The sequence below is a fragment of the Melospiza melodia genome, chromosome 5 (assembly GCF_035770615.1).
Source record: "Melospiza melodia melodia isolate bMelMel2 chromosome 5, bMelMel2.pri, whole genome shotgun sequence".
Taxonomy (NCBI): Eukaryota; Metazoa; Chordata; class Aves; order Passeriformes; family Passerellidae; genus Melospiza; species Melospiza melodia.
In genome coordinates this window covers 17,890,878-17,904,126 of record NC_086198.1, presented here as the reverse complement: position 1 = coordinate 17,904,126, position 13,249 = coordinate 17,890,878, and the positions used below count along the sequence as shown (strand labels likewise).

The 13,249-nt window shown below is 41.0% G+C and overlaps 1 protein-coding gene across 1 annotated transcript in view; it reads left to right on the top strand.

The window, feature by feature from the left end:
- The window catches only part of DKK2 (dickkopf WNT signaling pathway inhibitor 2), a 74,308-nt gene that overhangs the window by 15,397 nt on the left and 45,662 nt on the right, over positions 1 to 13,249 (top strand). Inside the window, exon 2 of the mRNA XM_063156458.1 lies at positions 10,070 to 10,226. The gene's annotated coding sequence lies outside the window, so the exon portion shown is untranslated. The remainder of the gene's footprint in view (positions 1 to 10,069; positions 10,227 to 13,249) is intronic.

Below are 13,249 nucleotides of genomic sequence, written 5' to 3'. Positions count from 1 at the left end.
TATTGCTGGCTTTAGTGAAGGTGGGTACAATAGGTTGGCCTTGTACTTCATTAGAGCAAGAGCGTGGCAGTTCATGAGAGGAATGAGAGACATGCATGAGATTTATGACCCAGTGCAAGTTCTGTGTATGCAGACTGCTTTCTTGTTCCGTCTTCAGAGCCCTGCTTAACTTCTTTTGAAGCACGTTTCATTATGCTTTATTGCCTGGGAGGGTGTTTTCAGAGATTTTCCTGCCCTACACCATAGGACTTAGGCGGGAATGCTGTTGGGATGTAACAAGGAAATGTACAGGATCTGCTCTTGTGATCTCTCCTATCTAGAGGGCACCATGTAAGCCTGTGCCAGCATCATCTCTAATCAGCTCAACAGTTCCTGAAACACTTGGTGGAGGCGAGAAATGTTCTAACGTTCCTCACAATTTTTCAGAAAATATCTCTTTTATGGACCAGGTGATGTCCACAAGACCCCCAAGCTTCTCTTTACCTTCAAGCAGTTAAATTATATACACACTTGAACACAGGGAGTAACATAATTTAGTCCTCTTGGGAGGAGAGGATGAGCTGTAATTCATGTCTTCTTCTGAGATTCCAAATACAACTGCCTGACTGGTTCATTTTAGAAGTTGAGACTGAGTTATCTCAGTTACCAAATTGATTATGCTTAATAGGCTCAGGTTGTTTTAATTATCATCCCCATAAGTGTTTTACAACTATGGGGAGATGGTTCTAGAAGATAACTAAATATTGAAATAATGAGAAGGGCTGGGATACAAGGTTTCAGATGGGGAGGGATGAATGGTAGTTGTTGGGCTGTATTATTTAGCAGTTTATAAATTAATTATTTTGCCATATTATGTTGCCTGTCTGCAGGTTTAGGTGAAATTTTAAGTGTGAAAATAACATTTTCACAGAAATTTAATAGGCAGGCAGTATCAAATTCCAAAATCCTGCTTCTTGCTTAGGTAAGGAAGGTGAGACAATAAAACTCATATTAAAAATAAAAATGTATTTGTGAAAATTATGTGTGAAACCACCAGGTCAGGGCTCTCTTGAGCAGATTTCCAGGTCCCTGGGTTACCTCAGGATCATGAACTTTGTAGTTTAGTAGGGATATATGGTAGATAGGAAAATTTAATAGACCATTTTTAATACAGGGGAGAAGCTTTTCTTTCCTATCAGGTGTAAGAGTAGTTGTACCTTTCCTGAATTCATTCTGATCTCTGCTTCTGGGTGAAAGCTTTGGAAATAAACACTCATCTCTTCTGAAGGCTTCTAATGTGAAGAGTAAAACTTTGTGGGTTTTTATCCCTTTGGTTATGAACCATGGTGGGCTACAAAAAGAAAGTAGACCATATTTGGTAAGGATCAGACTTTGTTGCTAGCAAATTTTATTCCTATAAATAATGTGTCTTATTGCTATAAAGTATTGGCTCAAGAGACAGGCTAGACATTGACTAAAGAGATAGGCATCCATCAAGAACAAAACTGTGCACCAGACCAAGGGAATATAAGCAAAGGAATGGGGTTGTTTTCATCTTGAATCTTTAGATGGATTCCTGAGATTATTTAGTGCTCTTTTAGTTGCTTAAGTTCCCATTGAACTTGGATTTGTCTTGATCTAGTCCATTCCAGACATTGTTACTTAATCTTTTACATATCCCAAGATGTCACTTGGATTACTAACCAGACTTTTTTATGCTGTCAGCCATAATTTCCCTTGGAATAACTGCCTTGCTGCATCCAGATAAACATCTTCATATGAAGAACATTTATTGTTGCCCAATATGGAGAAATTCCAGCTCCTACTCCAGTTGGGATGACAAGATTTTCACAGAAGTAGTAACTTCCAAGTAAACTCTTACAGAAAGGATATAGACTCATATTAAAATCATATTTATAATCTGCAGATATTCCCTATGGAAAGGGGATTTTAGGACTGATGCATCTCTTTGGGTTGGTGAGCCCATAATGTCAGGCTGAAATACATTCGAGCCACCTGCTAAGTGCACCGCTGAACCTAACACAGCTGAAGGAGGACTTGGGGTAAATGTATGGGTCACAAGTTAACAGCTGGAAAATATACCAAAGTCTAACAACTGGAAAGGGCATTTGCTATGCTGCTTTTTGGTGTGAAGCTGGTAAAATGGCAAAGGAGGGAGTGACAGTTACTTGTGTTGTGTAACTGGATACAACAGTTCTTCATTTGTCACATGAAAAATTAAATTAACATTTCAAAAAGGCATTTTATACTTTTCAGATGAGACTGGAATTCCAAATGTCATACATAATATGTAAATCAGAAGTTCATTTTTATGATATATTATGTAATTTTTGAGCATGTCTAGATTAATTTGAAATTTCCCTCTATCTTTTTATTTGTTGCTGCTTTTGGTATAACTATACTGCATTTTTTCTTAATTATGGAGAATGATGATCATAAAACAGGAATCCCATGTTCCATGCATCTCTAATTTGTATCATGGGAATAGGATACTTCATTATTACCATTGGCAGTTGCAACAGCAATTCTTATTCTCTTTATTTGAATCAGGCTTTATTAGCATCAGGCCAAATATTATGGATTATGACAGAGTAAGACTCTTTAAGCATGTGGGTAATTGCAGGTTCACAAATAAGCAAAAAAGAAACCGCAGGAAACTTTGGGTTACCCTGTGTTTTAATTGAATCCTGTAAAGTTCCCAGCACATGTGAAACTTTGCTCATAGGAGTGGTGCAGCTGATGGCTAAAAGCTGAATTATCTGTGTAGAGCAAGAGCATGGTTTTAAGGGGGAGCTGCCAGTCTGTGACATAGGAGGCACGTGTGACCTGTGAAATATCTCCACATATCTGAGAGCCCCCTGAAGAAGGGACCGAGTGTCCTCTGGTCAAGGGTTAGCCTGGGACAAACCTGCCTGCTGCAAGCACCATTTCCTCAGCACCAGCAGGGCTCCATTTCCAAATGGCTGCTGCCTAAAAGGGGACAGATGAGCCCTTCTAGGACATGATACAGAAGATCCTTTCCCAGGTCCTCATCCTGGAAGACATTCAGAGATATGCCTCCATCCACTTCACTCAGTGGTGTGTGAGGAGGGAGAGATCCTTTCCAAAATAGGGGAGAGCATGGCCAAGCCATGATGGTTCTGTGTATATTAGTACATTTCTTGCAGCCTCTGGGCATTTATTTATTAGGTTAGAAATCTTTTTTTTTTTTCCCAAAGAAATCTGAAAACACTTAGGAGAATGTTCCTGGTACACTGAGCCTTTGATACTTAGCTGAAGCAACAGGGCTTTAGTAGTTTCCAAGTCTAGCTTTGCTTTAAATGCTGCTCACTGGACTAAGTATTTCTATTCCCTGATTGAGGACATTTCCTTTCCTGGACTCAAAAAAGGAACTCTCAGAAGGTGCAGAAGACTTAAGCATAAAACACGAGACAGCATAAAACATAAGCATAAAACATACTTCCTCACCTTTGTGAGGAAAACAGCACATGGTAGTGTAAAGAAGCATCTCTTAAACGAGGTGACCACTCTCCACCTACCGAGGTGCAGTTGTTGTGTAGCTCACTAGAGGGCATGTGGCCGTGCTTTATAATCCTGAAGATAAAGAAATTCTTATTAAATGGGGTGGGACAGGGGGAGAAAAAATGTATGAACCAGATATTGCTCCATTGAAAGGAGAAAATGTTAAGAATTGCACTCATTTCAATTGCTCATTCGAGTCCATTGTTTGGAAAAGAAGTTTAGATTAGTCTTACAGTATGCATATAATGGCTTTTCTTTACCAGGGAACGGAAGCAGAGGTATGTGCTGCAATTTACTCTGAATTCATTTTATCCTATTCTTTTTCCTGGTGTTTGTCTGGGAGAAAAAAATATAGATGCCATAATGATCCCTTCCTATGGAAGCTGCCAGAATAAGCAACTCAGATATTTGCCATAAATATTTCAGAATATCTAGCGTTTCTATTTGTAACCACTTAATCTTGTACACATGTTAAAGGAAGTCAATTTTTAAAAACAATTATTTTAGATTTAAGTTTTCTTTAGGCAATAGAAACTAGAGGACCTGGTTATTTTTAATATGCCCCTACCTTGGAGCTTTAAAATATAGAGGCATTTGGGTCAGTTGTTTTCATTTGCTGTATAAACTTCCCCTAAATCTCCTGAATTTCCTATGTATTTCCAGTTGTTTTCAGTTTTGGGGGTAAAAAAATCATAATCCAAATAAGTCTAGCAAAACCAGTTCCCCCCTCATTTTTCTGTTGTGTCTCCAAGAGTGCAAAGCTCTTTGTCCTTTACCAGTGTGGTGAGTTTACATTTGCTGAAGTAAGAGGACACAGGTGCTAGTGTGCTAGTGTCCAAGTATGGACGCAGAATGAAATATGGCTGAGGACATTTCTTTGGGACCCCTGGGCCAAATTCTGGACTACTTCACTTAGCTTTTGTTTTAGCTGAAGCTCTTACTAGTACAAACAGAACTTCATTGAGCAGTGGCCTGTGTTTTGCCAAAACATTGTTCCTCATCATCTCCCAGCTCTATGACCTGGATCTAGAAAGGAGCAAACAAAGAAAAGAAAAGTATAGGAATTGTATAGGACTAGGCAGTGAAGAGCATTGCAGAAGGACTCTAACTTTGTTTGCTGAGGGTTTTTTTTGCATCTCCTGTCCGTTTCTAAAGAGGCAAGTGCTGAAATGTTTGTGTGGTCCATGAGTGGCCACTGGAGCCTGTCAGCTGCCCTCTGAAATGCAGTTCAGTTGAAACACAGCTGCTAATTTTTTCTCCTTGACCCATGTCACTATCATGGCACTTCTGTCTGTTTTTTTCTGTACTCTGGGTACCAGTGTCTGGTTAGCATCCAGCCCCACCTAAGCTTTTAAAACTCTTTAATTTGCCTTCCACCCCTGATGTGTGCACTGTTATTTTTCTGAGCTCACTCCTCTGCTCAGCCACTGCATCACCCCAGATCTGCCTTTGCACAGCTCACACGGCTTTTGTCTCCTGCACTGTTAGTGTAGCCTTTGTGAAGGGATAGCTCTGAATTTCATGGGGGAAAACCTTAGTGCATCTGAGCAGAGAATGTTAAAAGCAGAAGGGAGAGAAAAAGCTAAAATTTAGAATACCATACCCTCCTTTATAATTTCTCAAGGTTCTCTATTTCAGCAGTGCCTACAGAAAGCTCCTGAAAGATGCCATGGCTGAGTCAGAGGAGAGTAGCTCACACTGTGGCTTTAATTGTAGCATAAAAAGATGTAAAGCACAAACATATGAAAACCAAATATCAGTGGCTGTATACTGCTCTCATAGCCTTTATTTTGAATGGCCTCCTGTTTGTCCCACAACCTGTGGCGAGCCCTGGACTCAGGCTGGTGGATCTGAAGCAGCGAGGGTGAGGGTTGCACTGGTGCTGCTAGCAGCCGAGGTGGGGCAGCTGCTGGGGCAAACCTCAAAGCCTCTTGGCCAGCAGGGCAGGTCCCCCTGCTTTCTGCTGCTGCCAGCCTGCACACAAATAGCTCTTGTTGGTTAATGAGATATTACCTTGTGCTCTCCTTGTTGTATCTGCCACCTGGAGAAGGGATGTGAAGCTGGCGGGTGCACTGGCAACAGCAATGTCACATAAAAATCTGCTCTGGGAGATGGGACAGTGGTGGCACAGCCTCTGCAGAGCATATTTGTCATGTAACAAAACTCCCTGGTTATATTCTCCATCTCCTCTGCATTAAGACAGACAACAGCTGGGGTTAAGCTGAGGCACTTCAAAATTGTACTTAAAATCAGCTAGTTACACTAATGAAGGGCTGGTACCGACCCTCTCCCGACGTAACTTTACATTCTGACTCTGAGAATAATAAACCTGATGCTGTTCAGCCACAATTAAGAAAAAAAGAGTAAACAAAAGCAGTCTCTCTGATGAAGAAAATTAATTTGATGTATCAAAGTAGCAACAAAACTTTTTTTCCCCCCTATATTGTTTCCCTTACTAAAGAACCCATTCTGCATCTGCCATGAAGATTTGGATGGTGGGTTGAGATCACACTGAAAGTCAGGGTGGCCTACATCAGAAAAGTTGCATTTCACAGAACATTTGCTATTGATATGTTGGGAAAGTGTCAGACTTGTGGGAGGACTGGAGAGTATTTGCATGATACATTAATAAGAAACAGTTTAGTATACTAGATTACTAAAGCATGGTTAATTTTGAAGCCAAAGCCCACACATTCTTAACTTTGTTTCCCAGCTGAAGAGCCAGTGTGCTCTCATGCATTGTACAGAAACTGGAGTGTTGTTCTTTGAAAGCAAACCCAGTGTTTAGAAAATGCAAAACTGAGCTAACAGCTCAGCATATAGGCATCACACAGGATGTTATTTTAAGCTGTAATGGAGAAATGTCAGTACAGTCAGTATTTGTATTTGCAGCACGTGTATTTTGAAAAAGCAGGTTACATACGTTCTTGCTTTACAAGTCTTATGAAACCGAGATAGTTTCATTTGTCTTGCGAAGTTCAGTATCTGACAGGCTGATGGGAGGGAGGTCTGCTCAACAGCTCCTAGAGGCTTTAGTGTGCCAGTTTGATGGGGAGCTGCTTTTTGAGACCACATTCCTCCTCCCACGAGCATTTTGAAGCAAAATTTTCTGAACTTCAGAATTTAACTGACTTAACCAAGTTTGCTGTATACATCTCCAGCTACTGTACTTGTCTTCTGGAAGCAATATTCATCTTTTCCACCTTGAGAAAAGCACTGGGCCTATGGGAATGAATGTTTTCTAAAGCTATTAAAAATGTAGTCCTATTTCCTATGATCATATAAAGAATTAGAACTAGAGTACATTAAGTTTCTTCTCATTTTAATGAATGCAATCAAAAAATAATACAACCTTCGAGTCAAAACTCAGGTGGCATTGTTGCTGGAGAATGAAAAAGCTATCAAAAGGTGCTGTGATTAGCTGGTCACCTGTAAGTTCAGTGTTTAGGAGCTGAGAGGTAATAATGTTAAAGTCAGAGAGACACTGCATGTGAGTAAGTTCTAATAATCTTGATTGATTTTATTGGTTTTTTTTGAGAGGGATTTTTCTCTCTTTGATAATGAATGCAGTGTAACAGTGGCTTTCATTGAAGCAGCAGAATTCTACCACCCAGATGCTTCATGCTGAGCTTGTGCCTTAGTTAATGTCACTGTTGCTCTTGAGTTGTAAATGGTGTCCCCTCAAAAAGTGCCTTAGTTCTTCCTCCTTTGGTTTGTTAGATTTTTTACATTCCTGTCTGAAAAATACCTAACTCTGGGAATAACCATCTGGACTGCTTTGATGGTTTGTTGCTGACCATGTGTGTAGTTGTGTGTGGTAGCAAATGAAAAAAACCAGTGTCTTAGCCACTGATTAATAAATAGTACCATACAATTTGGAAGGCTGTTTTTTCCACAGAGAAGCTCCTGGCTCCTGCTGCAGACATACTGAGTTGGTGATCATCTGTAAACTGGTAGGAGCAGAGATAGCAAAAAACTCACATAATCAAACCATGTGAATGGTAAAAAAAACCACTAATAAAACAGGTACATCAGTTAACCCAAATTATTTTTTCTTTGATTATGCACAGAATCCCTGTGAAGAACCTTCTCTTGTTCAGTTTTAGATAAAGTGATTTTGTCATAGTAGTGTTCTTTTGATGTATAGAGGCATGGATATAAAACATTTTTTCAGTAAACATATACAGTATTTAAATATTTATGTCAGAATTGATGCTTTGCTTTAATAAGAACTATAAGTAGAAGTTAGCACTTTATTTTTTTTTTATTCATCATTCCTCTTGTTTCAATGTTGTGGGCTACTTACTGTTGTTTTGTGAAAAATTCCTAACCAAGAAAGACTAAGATTTAGCATATCTCAGTACCATATTGTTTTTCATTTGGTATGTAAAATTGGCAAGACTGCATAGCCTGGACATAGAGTATGGGGTATAAGTGGGATATTCTTTCTCACTAGCAATCAGAGCCAAGTCTGCGCAGATACACAGAAGTAAAAAATTGGAGGTTTGGAAAATATAAGGTAAATGTCCAAAGTTGATCAGCCTGGTGAAGAAAACCAGAGTCAATGTATTCAGCTGCAGGTTTGAAACCTTGGGGACACCACCTGCAGAGCTGTGTCCATCTCTGGGGTCCCCACCACAGGAAGGACATTGACCTGTTGGAGCGAGTCCAAAGGAGGGGCCACAAAGTTGATTGGGAGGGATGGAGCACCTCTTGTGTGAGGAAAGGATGAGGGAATTGGGATTGCTCAGCTCAAACCAGTCTGTGATTCTGTGATTCTATTTAAACTCTTCTCACCTCCCATAAGTCATACCTAGATTATTATCTGGTTCACTTTTTATGTTAAATCTCTTAATATTTACTCTGTTTCTTAGATTTTTCTCTCTTCCTAATAATTTGAATTCCACTGTTTTAATAATTAATTTTCTCTCTACTGATACTTCATGCAAAATTGAGATGGTCAGTAGCACCTTTTGTTACAGTCAATCTTTTCATGGGGATTCCAAAGTTATTATTATGGAACTGGGCAATATGAGTGATTTTAGTACCTTTTGTGTCAGGACACAAGTTTAAAATATAAACTATGAACTAATGCTTCAAACCTCTAGGGAAGAATAAAGGATCAAGTCTGGGCTGAAAGAATCAGAAACTTGAAATGAGAATCATTCGAAAACCTCACATTTCCACGTTTCCATTAATTTGTTATGTTATGCTCTGAAAAAAGGAAAGTCATATTCAAAGACCAAAGTCCACATAGCATTCTACACACAAACTAGCATTTCATCTAGATTATACATGTAAATAAAGTTGCAGCTTGCTCCTAAGACATAAAAAGCAAAGGTCAGATGATGGAAATAAAGGGAAAAACATGTAAGTCTGTTTGTTCTGCATTTCTTGGCAGCTAATATAGTCAGTATTCTGGTACTTGTTATGTAGAAAAATAGAGCTGCCTATTGTGGATAACAGCAAATAAGGCAAAGGACCGGTTTTGTTCCTCTTGTAACTCCATCAGTATCAGTGCACTTGAACCAGGAATTCATTTAGCAGGGGTCTCTGAGTCACCAGCTGAGGTTCAAGTGCTAACTTCTTTTATCACCCAGAGAAGTTAAGCTGAGTAAGGCTGGCAAAAAGATTCAATTAACTCTTTCATCTGGAAAACTCTGGGACAGAGGAGGCTCTGGAGCACAGTGATAGATGGAGCCAAGCCTTGGGAAGGAAGCTGAGGCTGAGGTTTACATAGTCATTGTCTTTGAATTACCAAAGGCTGTGAGTGAGGCTGGTTTACCAAGCCAGATGGGAGTAAATTTAGATGCTCCCAGGATTATTTGGGCTTTGAGCAGTGAAGCAAGCTCCCTTCTCACTAGCAAACTGGGCTGCACACCAAAGAGGAGAGCCTCCCTTTTCTTCTCCTCACCTTTATTTGTAATTTTCCCCCACCAAGAATAAAATGGGGAAATATCTCCAGCCGGAGAGCTGAGTATAAATATACACTGGCAAGAAGAAAACTGCAGCACCTTGTTCTGACTGTAACCATCGAGCTTTACAGTTGCTCTCCCTTGCCTGTGCATTAAGCCAGGAATGAAGCCTGCACAGTTCACTAAATGGCTATCCTAATTTTACCTTCTTCAAAGATTTTAGGGAGAAAAATGTACCATAATCCTGCACTTTGCTCCTACTCTATTTAGAAGATGTGTAGACAATGTCTTTAAAACACTATGGACTGAACTCCTTATTTTATTGCTGTTCACTTTCAGTGACGGATAGATCAAAGAGCTATGGTATCTTTAGTGCTGCCTTGAGGTTCTTTTTTCTCTGCTATGCAATAAAATACAGTTGTATTAACCTGTTAGTATGACAGATTTTGAGCCTGTTTAATGAACTAGCCATTAAGCATAAATTCTTTTATTTATGGGCAAGGATTTTTTTTCCATCGTATTATCTCCAGATTCTAAAGCAATATACTTGTGGTACAAAAACTGGGGGGTGGGGGGATGGAAGTGGGCTGTAAAGAAGCTTATTTTAAAATATTTATCTCTTTATATTTTAGGTGTTTTTTGAAAAAAAAAGACAGGCCATAATTGAACAGTCATACAGAGAAGGAAGCAACCACAGTTATTTATAAAGCAGAGGGTCTCCTCTTGCCCTGAGAGTGGAATATCTACAGCCTCTAGATACACCATCCTAACTCCAAAACCATATATAAGGTAGGTTTGAAAGCCAAAGCATATGCAAAAACGTATTTTTACTTTTGGTCTTTTATACAGTCTTCAGTTGTGACTGCTGAAGGCAACATGAAATCTGTTTATCAGACAACATGAAATAAATGTAATAAACAACAATCAGTTTTTTCAGTCCTTATTATGGTTTCCATTCTAACCCTTTTTAACCTCATAATTTTCTACTGCTTTCATTTTCCCTTCCTTTCAGAGAAGGGAATTTTCCTTATGGTTATTTTTCTTCGGAAAGTTTGAGTAACTTGGCTCAATATTGCTAAAAATATTGCAAAGAAAATGGGTGTATGTAGACTTGCTAATTATAGATATTTTTCTTGTTTTAACAACTCTTCAACATATGCAGCTGGGGGAGGGAGAGAGGCTGAAATTTCAGCTATTTCCATATCAAGCCAGCCGCCTTTCTGAGCTACCGCGGATTCGTGTTTTGGTTTGTGAGTTGTGATCCTCTGGAAAAGCACGTGCTGAGCGTTCCCAGTGTCGCTCACAGACATCCTCCCCACGGCTCTTGGGGCTGGGGAAAGCTCTGGTGGGGCCAGCAGCATTCCTGCTCACACACACACGGCAGGAGCACGGGGAGCGCTGCCTGGCCATTGCTCTGCACGTGTGGCTGGCACCCAGGGAGACTGTGGGGGAGACTGGGGGGTTTAGCTTGTGGTCTCCCAGGGATGGGACCTGCCCCCTCATTGTGTTTGGCTGAAACTTTCCTTTTGGAAAGAACTTCTTTGTCTGATCAGTGCTAAAATACAGGTGGCTTTGGGAGTGTGGTCAGATGGCGTTTAGTTCACTGACATGGTGAAGGTGTTTTGGACAAAAAAAAATAAATAGCTTGAAATAATTTAAGATGACCTATTATTGCATTGGCTTTTGAAGCAATGTTTATCACTGGTTATTAATTTTGATGGGCTGGGAGTGCTTTGCCATCCTTCCAAGAAGTTGGTTATTCCTGCTCCAAAGGGTTAATTGTTGTCAGAGAGGCAGATTGAAACCCTGGACTGCGAGCAACCAAGCTAGTCACAGCGCTCTGTGTTGTGAATTAACTCTGACACCATCCTGGCCTGTTTTAATCAGCAAAAGGAGTTATTTATGAGGAATAACTGTAACATTCAGTACTCATCTTTTTCAAAAAATATCAGCAGGAGAAAAAAAAATATAAATAAGAATTTCAAAACAGTTTTATTGCATCATTTGGCTTCCTGGTCACGAGGAGCATGGTGCTAGGAATTAGACCCAAAAATACAGAAATCAAAGGACGTGATATTTCTCCTCCTGTCTCCGTGCCCGGGGCTGCACGCTGTGAGCCTGCCTCTTCCAGGCTGTGGTTGTGCCTCCTGCTCGGGCTGCAGCTGGAGCCTCCCGTCGCGACCCAGCCGGGTCAGGCGGCAATTACAGCAGTGGCTGTGCCTGCTGACAGTTTTGGGGCGCGGGGAACCTTTGGAGAGGAAGAGGTGAGCCGGGGCTGCTTGATGTGGCCGGGCGCGGCGTCAGCAGGGGGATGCTCCGCAGCCGGCACCGAGCTCCCGCCAGGCGTGTTGTGGTGGCAGCGAGAGAGCGCTGGCAATGCCACCGCTGGCAATGCCACTGCTGGCAGTGCCACTGCTGGCAAGGCCACCGCTGGCAATGCCACTGCTGGCAGTGCCCCTGCTGGCAATGCCACTGCTGGCAAGGCCACCGCTGGCAGTGCCGCCGCTGCCAGCAGCCCCCTGCGCCACCCTGCAGGGCACCGACAGCGTGTCCCACCGCACTGAGCCCTAAGGGATGAAGGCAGAGGAGGAGGAGGGGTTTTACTCCTATGGCCGTCTGTCCCAGCATCTGCAGCAGGGTCTCCGTGGCACTCTTGACTCGCAGGGTTATGGCTGCGGCTTTCACATACCCTCTGTCAAGAGGGAAAGAGGAGGAGGAGCGGGGGACAATTCCTGGGGCAGGAGTCCCGCCTATGGACTTCAGTGCAGCGTGGCATAAGCTCTAATGAGGGCTGTTGATACCGAAATGCTGCCTGTGGAGAAGAGGTTTGTGGTGGCCATGGGTTGCATTACTGTGGATTTCTGGACAGCCATGTCATGGCTTGAGGCCCCAGCTTGTCCTCTGGGGGCTTTGCTGGGGCCACAGTCCCACCCATGAGACATTTGCTGGAAGTGCTGGAGTGGGGGCATCCTGTTGCCCTTGGTCCCCATTCCACCAGCAGTGCCTGCACACTCTTGCCTGTCTAGTGCAAAGCCTTTTCTCTTGAGAGGGTTTGGTTGTGACCTAAATATAGAAATGGTGAAAAAAGGAAATCAATGAACCCAAAAGTCATCCTCAAGGAGGAGATCCTTAAATGTACTTTAGAAAAAAATAATATTGTTGAGCTATAGCCTTAGCAAAATCTAATTATTGTTTGATGGTCCTGATTTAATTTTTTAGTCAAAAATATAATAAAAGACATAATAGGCCCCAAGAGCAATGCTAGGAGAGATTTGGCCATATCCAAATTGTTAGAGTTTATGTGAGGGGCAATGGAAATTCAGTGCAGCTGTAAACCTAAAAAATAATAACAAAAAACAATACACCTCTATGTAATAGAATGTCTTTTGTATGACAAGTATTCCTAAATGCTTTATATAGAATTAAAAACAGATTTAATTTGAAGAACAGGTAATTTTGTTTGTTTAAGGAAAAGGAAAACATAGGACATTAGAGTTAACTAAAGCTGGTGTAAATCAAAAAGGGTTCAACTAAAGTCACATGGCTTAAAATATAGATGCTGTAAAATATACAGGATCATATTTGTGCCCATAATATTTTACATTTACAGTGTGTAATTTTGCCCCTTTGGAGGAGGTCAGGTAAAAGATCTCTTCATTACATCCTATTTCTCTTTTGTCTTAAATTTGGTTTATTAATTTCTTGTGTTCCTTCATTTCTTGCTTGTGTCTTGACTTCTGCTAAATTCTGCTCTTTCCAAATATTTAGTCTCTTAAAACTTTCAGAGTCAAAAGAGGGGGAAGCAAGAGGAC